Raw genomic sequence first — 10,000 nt, 5'->3', positions numbered from 1 at the left:
ACATTTTTCAGTTCCAACTTCTTGTAAGAAAACCAAATCATTTGACCAGACCTTGGGCTATTTAACTAAGGTAGATCTCTTTCTGCATCAGTGGGGTGTTGCACACTGAGAAAAGTCCTGTGTTCAGGGATCTGTGGATTCATGTGTGTGTGTGTGTGTGTGTGTGTGTGTGTGTGTGTGTGTGTGTGTGTGTGTGTGTGTATGTGTGTGTGTGTGTGTGTGTGTGTTTGTGTGTGAGTGTGTGTGTGTGTGTGTGTGTGTAAATGCAAAGATATTGTTCCATTTGCAAAGCTGATGTGCCACGAACACTTGACTCATAACATAGGCTTTTTACAACTATCTAAGGAGCTGAAGGTGAGACTTTTAAAGGGGCTCATGTAACAGGGTGTGAAATCTCCAAGGATTGCTATGGCAACAGCAACATCTACATATTCTGTGGAATGAAACAGGAGCACGCAGAGAGAACAACATGACATGAAGCTTAAAATACATACGAGTTACATAACAGAGAGCAATAGATGAAAGTGTTTTTTTTTTAATAAAAAATATATTTTAAGAACATCATTAAGCTTTGGCTCGTATCTGCATAATGCTCACAGGCGACTGCTGTGGACCTTCCTGCACGGACCTGTGGGCATCTGGGGCCTTTGGTACCCATGCTGTGCCAGATGACCTATGTGTACCCCATCCAAGCTCACCTCAGAGAAACATTTACCCTCTTTTAACAATAGGGCAAACAGCCAACAACATCATCTCTCTCTCTCTCTCTCTCTCTCTCTCTCTCTCTCTCTCTCTCTCTCTTCTCTCTCTCTCTCTCTCTCTCTCTCGCTCTCTCTCTCTCTCTCTCTCTCTCTCTCTCTCTCTGGTGAAAGAAAATGTTTTAGCTAGAATCTATAGTCAGACTAGAGCTATCACAAGTTTTGCTGTTGACAATGAAGTCCTCACGTCAAAGTGTTTCAACACCTCATCAGCCTGTGCTCCTGATTAGACAGCTGGAGTGCTGGTTCCTCAGTGGGGCATGAGATGATCTGAGCTGATCTGAGCCCTCATAGTGTGTGTGTGTGTGTGTGTGTGTGAATCAATCCTCAGCACAGTGGGCGCTCCTCCTCCCGCTCACACTCCGACCCAGACGAGGGGCTGAGTGAACTGTGAGCGAGTCACTTGATACTGACCCCAGACACCGCCTGCCTTTGATTTTAGTCACTGAGAGAAAAACTTTTTTTTTGGTCTCACTTTCACTTCCACACATACATCCACACACACCCCCACCTCTCTCTCTCTCTCTCTCTCTCTCTCTTACTTTCTGTCTATCTCTGTCTGCTTGTCTCTCTCATATGTATACACACACACACACACACACACACACACAACACACACACACACACACAGACACCAGGGCTCCATTCCATTTATTTCCACACAACTACCAACTTAGGTAGGCTAAAGACAGAAAAACAAAACCAGTCTCAGTGCATTTGTGCAGGGAAAACAGAAACCCTGTGTGTCACAGGAAACTCCTCTCACATCGGCACTCTCGTTGATGTTCCCATTTGCATTAAGTGTTCTAGATGTGTCATAGACGATGTTTTGAAATCCTGACCTATTTCTTTTTTTTTCGAGAGCGGCTGTCGTAGTGCTCGTGCTGCAGCCTACCTAATTGAAGTATTTACTAAACGGTATCCTCGGGTTGCTTTCTGCGGTTGCTGCTCTTGAAGGCAAAGACCGAGTACGAGATTAATTATGCACCTGATTATGAATCCTCCACAATCGTCGATAAGAGGACAGCGAACGCTGGTCTAATTGAAAACAATTAGCAGCGGAAGACAGTGGCACCACTGGGTTGGCTGTGGACTATGGTTTGACATGAAGACAGTGGCACCACTGGGTTGGCTGTGGACTATGGTTTGACATGAAGACAGTGGCACCAATGGGTTGGCTGTGGACTATGGTTTGACATGAAGACAGTGGCACCACTGGGTTGGCTGTGGACTATGGTTTGACATGAAGACAGCCTTAAAGGCACCAGTGGAAGCTTTATTTAATTTTTTTTAAATCCGTTCGAAATATGCACAGAGCTCCACATTGCTTTAGATTCAAAGGCTCTCCCTTGCCTCTGTGCGAGAGCCAGATTGCTGGCATCCTCCACACAATAGCATTACACATCTTTCTATGCAAAGCAAGCTAAGGAAATTATTGTGATAGCGACAAATTACATTTGAGGTTGGCAGTCAGCCAGGGGCCAGCGAGTATTTTTAACATCAATGCTACACCACTGTGGGCAGAGGATTATTCTAGAGCCAAAATGGCTCCTCGTCTGCAGTGTGTACAATTCGGGGCGTCTGTGCGTCAGAGAAGCTTCCGTGGTTAAAATTCAGCGTGGCACCATGGCTGGGAACAGGTCTTATCTTCCTGACCTTATCACCAAACCGGGCAGGTGTCCCAAAGCTCCACGGTGCGACTGTCTGTCTGTCTGTTTGTCTGTCTGCGGAGTGGGGTGTCCAGCCTGGTTTACACAGGGCAACATCTAAGGATATGAAGTTTCACTGGAACGTGCTGTAAAAACAGCAACTCTGTTTTTAAATTGTGTGTGTGAACTTAATAACTTAATACAGTACACACTGCAAATAAATAGTTTTGTCTGAAGCTGTAACTTCAACGGTACTACGGTTGTGATTCATTAATATACACAGTGTGTGTGCGCGACAAGAGAGTGCAGAGAGCTGGGAGAGCTTCATCATGGTCACGTTTGCCATGGGGCATCCTGCCCATCTCACTGTGCCCTCTCACCACACGCCAGCTGCCAAGGCTACTGCTGGTCCAGTAGGCAGCGCCATATCATGCTAGCGCACGTAGCCGGGAGTGGGGCAGCTTTCGCAAGCTATCCTGATAATCTCCATTCAAAATGGGATTAGCCAGATGTTGATGTGGCCCCCCTCTGCTGTGATGAGATTATGTCTGCGGTTAAGTTAAAGCCACTCAGTAAAGTGGGTGAAGAGCAGGAGAGAGAGAGGCGGCTGGGAAAGAGCATGGCTGCATGGAACACCCATCTGGAATGACAGGGAGTGCATAAACAATCACACACGTGTGTGTAAACATGAGAGTTCGACGTTGAATGGGCTCCACACTTCAGTGTATTCACACTGGGGGCATTAAGTGCAGTCAGACACAAACTCTCTGCTTAGAGCACAGGGTCAAAGAAAGGCCACATCTTTGAAAATAATCATTGTGTAATATTGCCCAACAAAATGTGCTTTAAATAAATTCAAATGATCGTTGAAAAAGAACACAAACAATTGAATGACAGTCTTGCCATTCCCCCTCTCTATCTCTCTCTCTCTCTCGCACACACACACACACACACACACACACACACACACACACACACACACACACACACACACACACACACACACACACACACACACACACACACACACACACACACTCTCACACACACACACACACACACACACACACACACACACACACACACACACACACACACACACACACACACACACACACACACACACACACACACACACATACTGAGAGGGAGAGAGAGAGAGATCCTGGTATGTCAGTGGTAGAGGGTCTGGTGGCACTTTTTTGGATCCACTGAGGAGGTGATGTCACTATCAGGCAGCACATAGCTCTCTCTCTCTCTCTCTCTCTCTCTCTCTCTCTCTCTCTCTCTCTCTCTCTCTCTCTCTCTCTCTCTTTCTCTCTCTCCTTCATTTACAGGTAGGGTCCAGCCCTGCAAAGTCTGTTCTCTTCATCACTGTCTGATTTCCCTCCATGCCAACAGAGAATCTGCCAACTGTGGCCATCACCTATCTACACACACACACACACACACACACACACACACACACACACACACACACACACACACACACACACACACACACACACACACACACACACACACACACACACACACACACACACACACACACACACACACACACACACACACACACACTCACACTTGTTTGTTCACTGACACCTTCATGCACAACACCAACCCAGGCAGCTGCATCCATTTGCATATGAGTAGGCATCATAGATGTGCATTATGTATGGGTGCCAATGCTCATCTGCTGTGAGCATGTGGACAGGTACACAAACAGAATGCGCACACACACACAAAAAAACACCTCTCCACCTGCCAGTCACTGGTGAAATCTCTTCACTTGTCCGAGTCTTGGTCACATCTTAACTCTTTCTCTCTGAGTGCTGTTGGTTCTGCCTCTCTGTAGTGCCTTTCCTCCATTTCCCTGCTGACAGACAGCCCACGTGTGTGTGTGTGTGTGTGTGTGTGTGTGTGTGTGTGTGTGTGTGTGTGTCTGTGACTCGGCCCTCTCCTCGTGCATGCCTTCCCTTTGCACACCGCAGCAGTGAGGAGGTCAGTTAAGAGCCTCATCTCCTTTATGTAGCAAGCTGAGACACCCTTTCCTCTATTTCCCCTCTTGTACGTGTGTGTGTGTGTGTGTGTGTGTGTGTGCGTGCGTGCGTGTCTGGCGTGTGTGCGTGCGTGCGTGCGTGCGTGCGTGCGTGCGTGCGTGCGTGCGTGCGTGCGTGCGTGTGTACGTGCGTGCGTGTGTACGTGACCTTTGAGCATGAATAGACTGGCCAATTAGCTGTGTCCTGTGAGAACTAACAGCCTACCCACCATGTGAGTGGGTGCCTCTCTGCTTCATGACGAAGCTATAAGATGGGAGCTTAAATAAAGGCATGGCTTCCAAGAGTATAGTGCAGTAATGGGTGGTGTCATGCATGCCTTCGATAACATAAACCTCTCTGTGTGTAATCATTTATGTACGTATTTGCATAGTAATCATGGTCAAGGACTTCATATCATGAATATGTGGACAGATACATAGATGTTGTGCAATACATACACTAAGTATTTCCTTGACTAAATAATTAGGTACAATTATGTTAAAAAAGTTGACCCCCAACCTGAATGTATGATATGTGTTGTGTATGGTTCTCCTTGCGTTAAAGGTGAAGTGTGTAGGATGTAGTGGCATCTAGCAATGACGTTGCAGATTGCAACCATCTCGTTACCTTTCTTTTCCAAACGTGTAGGGAAGTGTGTGGTGTTCGTCAGGTGCCAGTGGCTTTTTTCAAATTGATGTCATCTCTGAAAAAATGCCCCCCCCCTATCAGTGTTTTCCATCTGGGAAAGACCACACTGAGAATTCATGGTCCTTCACTTTCTCTGGTGCTAAATAATATGTATGGTCAAAATGTGGCTTCTCAGACTCAGACTCACAACACAAAATGGTTAGCCAGCCAAACCAGCACCAGCAATCACTGATTCCTTTATTTGCTATTTCTTTGTCTTCCATCTGGCACCACCAAATTTAAGCTGCCATTTCAAAGTAAAAAACGCGTAATGCCCTAGATTGTGCTACAAGGCAATAAAAACGAAACATTATGCATAATATGAGTATACACCATTTTAATTATGAATGAATCGTGGTAATGGCAAAGAGCTTTATATTTACTTCCAATGAGGGTAGCTGATGTGACAGTGCTTTCGGTTATTCATTTGGAGAGGTTCAGGCTGGTCCCTCACAACCTTGTGAACCTCTGCATAGTGCATAGAGCTGATAAATGTATGAATGGGATGGAGGTCATTGTTTATTCATACATTTCTAACCCTTTACCAATCAGCACTAGGTGTGTTGTATCTCTTCCTCTCTGCCTAGTATTTGTGTGTTTATGTGTGTGAGAGAGACAATGGTTGATTATTGGCATGAAAGCATGCATGGATGCGTGTGTGTGTGTGTGTGTGTGTGGTGGTGTGTATTGCTGCTGCATCATTTTCAAGCTGTGGGTATGAATGCCTGAATGGAGGTGTGCGTGTGTGTGTGTGTGTGTGTGTGTGTGTGTATTTGCTGCTCATCCTGTGTGTGTGTGTGTGTGCGTGTGTGTGTGTTTGTGTGTGTGTGTGTGTGTGTATATTTGCTGCTTATCCTGCATGGAGGCGTGTGTGTGTGTGTGTGTGTGTGTGTGTGTGTGTGTGTGTGTGTGTGTGTGTGTGTATTTGCTGCTCATCCTGTTTGTGTGTGTGTGTGTGTGTGTGTGTGTGTGTGTGTGTGTGTGTGTATTGCTGCTGCTCCATCATTTTCAAGCTGTGGGTATGAATGCCTGCATGGAGGCGTGTGTGTGTGTGTGTGTGTGTGTGTGTGTGTGTGTGTGTGGATATATTTGCTGCTCCATCATTTTCAAGCCGTGGGTTGTTTCTGACGGCCAGTGTTGGTGCCTAAGGGCTCGTATGAGTTGCAGCGATTGTGGTGGGCAGCGGTGGAGAAGACCTGCGTGAGACATCACCCCAGGCCTACCTACAACCATTACGATACCAGCCAGCAGAAGGAGCCGTTGAGGTGCCTTGTGTGTTGAACACCTGGCCACACAGAGAGCTCTTCTAACGGCAGCTACTCGGCATATCAGCACATATTTGGAGCAACACCTGGCTGACTCGCACGCTTATTCTCTGGAGTTTTCCCATCGCTCTGTACCACCGCAGCGTTTGAATAGCCGCACTGAGCAGCTCCACTGGCGGAGGCAGGTTTATACGCTTGGGAGGCTCTGACCTGATAATGGAGCTGAAGAAACGGTCAGCTGAACAAGGCTTTGCTCTTACTGGTTGGGGGCTGAAGAGGCATGGCAGGGTTGGATGTGGGATGGGGTGGGGGGGGGGGGGGGTGGTAGTGTAACAGCGGTGAGAGGTGGTGGGGGAGGGTGGTAAGAGGATGTAAGTGCCCTGAGACTGACTGGGCGGGAAAGCCTACATGCGCGGTGAGACACGGCCGACAGAACACGCTGCTTGAACGGACCCCCTCTCCGTGGGTGTAGCTGCTGGATACTGTGGGGGGGGCTACACCGTCTCGGGGGTTGGGGGGGCGGCTAGACCGTCTCAGGAGCCGTTAGAGCACCAACTGTGGGCTGAGTGGAGTAACTTTCCAGGAACTCAAGGTGTCCATCCAATCACAGCTCAGCTTGGATTGTTGTTCCGCATGGGTGACAGTGCGAGAAAGAAACAGTGACATACTGAAGTACTGTTTATGTAGACATAAAATCAGTCATGTTTAGGAAAGTACTGAATATAATAAGAAGACTGCAAATCAAAAGAAAAACAATGACCCATGCAACATACCATGAATACATACAATACCGGCAAACAAAAGGGCCGGACCCTGAGTCCCACAGATATATGAAATGGGTGCACTTGACCTCATCCATTTAAAGCCATTTGTCCACATATGTACAAAGGTCAGGGCGGACTGTACATTTTAAGCTGAAGGCAAGGAACCCATAAACCCACAGAGAAACATAAACAACATTTGGGCAACAGCAGTGTGGCCATCCACGCTGACTCAACGGCACCATATGACTCCAGTCAGATTAGTGGCCACAGTGGCCTGTCCTTCTACTGCAGGTAGTCTGCTCCACGCCCTAACGGCAGACGGACAGCAGGCTCATGTCCACAGGTACGTTTGCCTGCCTCCGTGTCTCCACAACTGCCAGCGCATGATGGATATTCCCTGTCGTACTGCCAAGAGGAACCGACTCATTGGGAATCAATTGAACCCGGTTATTCGGCGATTACGCCGGCACTTCGGCGGTGCCACGCTGGGGGAAGGTCAACGGCATGCAGGGCTCGTAAATAAAGCCCGCGCCGGAATATTATTGTGTACTAAATTCCTGACAACGCCATCTTTCTAGCATTTACCAGTCCTGACGGGGACATAAGTCACAGGCTCACAGAGAGTCACGTTCACGCGCCTGCCCAGGAAACCTCTACTTGATGGACAGCATTATTGAGGCTTTACACAATGACTTTGTTCACTGTATAGGACATTGCTGTGGGGGGGAAAGTGTCACACAAAGACCTGCATGTTCAATATGAACTCACGCTTTCACACACACGCAAACACATACAATGACGTTGCCAAACCCCTTTAACAAATGAAGTCTTTAGAGATTAATAACGTGCATTATGCTACCTAAGGACACACTATAAATCATAATGATGATGATGAAGGATGAGTACTACTGTCAAATGAATACCACTGTACACAGTTGTCAGTTCTACATAGTGACCGCAGAACACATGAAGGGCCGGGCGGAGAGAGAGGTAAGGCCCTTCATGTGAGGCTCCAGTGGTCAGGGGGCCCACCACCGGTCACATGAGGTCAGGGGACGGTTGTATCTGGTTCCACCAGGTGTGTCATCCAGCTCAGGGCCACAGTGCTGCCTGCTTGTCAGAGAACTGTCTGTGTGTCAGGGCTACAGGGTTGTCACTGACCTGTCACTCAAGTGTCAGTCACACATTGTGCCAGGTTACACACCAGTTTCCATGGTATCAGCCGACTGTGACAGACACACGCCACACACACACACACACACACACACACGCACAGACACACACGCACGCACAGACACACACACACACGCACACACACACACACACACGCACAGACAAACACACACACGCACAGACACACACGCACGCACAGACACACACACACACGCACACACACACACACACACACACACACACACACACACACACACACACACACACACAGACACACACACACACACACACAGACACACACACACACACACACACACACACACACAAACACACACACACACACACACACACACACACACACACAGACACACACACACACACACACACACACACACACACACACACACAAAAACACACACACACGCACAAACACACACACACTGCATTGCTTTGCTAGATGGCCTCCAAGCTCCTACGCTAATGTAGCCCTCATTAAGCCTGTGGAGGGGCAGCTCCCTCAGGGCAGGCTCTCTAGGAGGCTGCTGACGGAGGCTTGTGTGGAGCAAAGGCGTCATTAAGGATGTATGTTAGCACATACAAGCACACACTCCTACCCCCGTGAGAACACCTGCACTACAAGCAGTGTACACAGTGCAGTGTATATGCAAAGGGAAACTGTTGCTCTATATGTCAAATGTTGGTTATACAGCCAAATTGATTTTGTATATATTGTGTCCAGTTTCATTAAAAATTGTCTTGTCTTGTTTTGTTTTCATGACAGTATATATGCCACACAAGTCCGTCTTTTAATCCCTCACTGAAAACGTTACGAGGGTAGTTAAATTACCGGATGTTAAAGGCTCATAATGAAGTCCACGCAAAACACAGGGAGTATGCGCATCCAGCCTTCGCCTACATCATTTTGGCCAGCTCCACACCTTGTCATCTTATCCAGTAGCTCACAGGCTCAAGTAAAACCATTTCCCCTCTGTTTTGCCTATTTTTGTACGGTTCATGAGTTTGTCAAATATAGGAGAACTCAAGAATGATAACAGTAAGTGAACCAACACATACAGTATATTTTTCTCCACCTCATCCCACATCACATTCAATCAACTGACCTAAGATGTAAAAAAAATAGTATGACGTAATGCAAAAACCTCCTGTTCATGTTCCTGCAACATACGACCCTGAAACATTGACCTGTTGCTACTTTGAGACATTAAATACCTCATGATTGGTAGGTTTTTCTAATCCAACCGATGCTTCATTTGTATTTACTGGATGAGAATATGGGCCAAGTATTATACATCTCTGACCACGGCAAAGCTACCTTAACCTCACTGACTCACTTTATTCTTTAGTGTGATGATATACAGTAAGTATGCTTTGTAAGCACTCTTATGCCGTTGTATAAAGAATGGTGTATGTATAATGCCTTTCCTTCGTATTTCACCTGAGTTTGTCTCTTGGTCGCTCTTTGGAATGATATTACCAGCCTTGATTATGGATGCAAAACAAAAATAAAGACAACAAGCCCTACATGTCATGGGCTGTATTTAGGCTAACTGTTTCCGTCTCAAACTGCATACAAATGGTTCATTTAGCTGCCACAACTTTTTTTTTTCTCCACCTTTGTTAATTTGTAATGTTTTCCCTCAAAAA

The 10,000-nt window shown here is 46.9% G+C and overlaps 1 protein-coding gene across 2 annotated transcripts in view; it reads right to left on the bottom strand.

Moving 5' to 3' along the window:
• xkr4 (XK related 4) overlaps nucleotides 1–10,000 on the bottom strand; it is a gene marked incomplete at both ends in the record, with an annotated part of 34,695 nt that overhangs the window by 11,160 nt on the left and 13,535 nt on the right. The gene's annotated exons all lie outside the window — the stretch shown is intronic.

This window comes from Sprattus sprattus (assembly GCF_963457725.1).
Source record: "Sprattus sprattus genome assembly, chromosome: 4".
Lineage (NCBI taxonomy): Eukaryota > Metazoa > Chordata > Actinopteri > Clupeiformes > Clupeidae > Sprattus > Sprattus sprattus.
The sequence above is the reverse complement of the archived record's forward strand: the minus strand, read 5'-3'. Positions and strand labels throughout refer to the sequence as shown.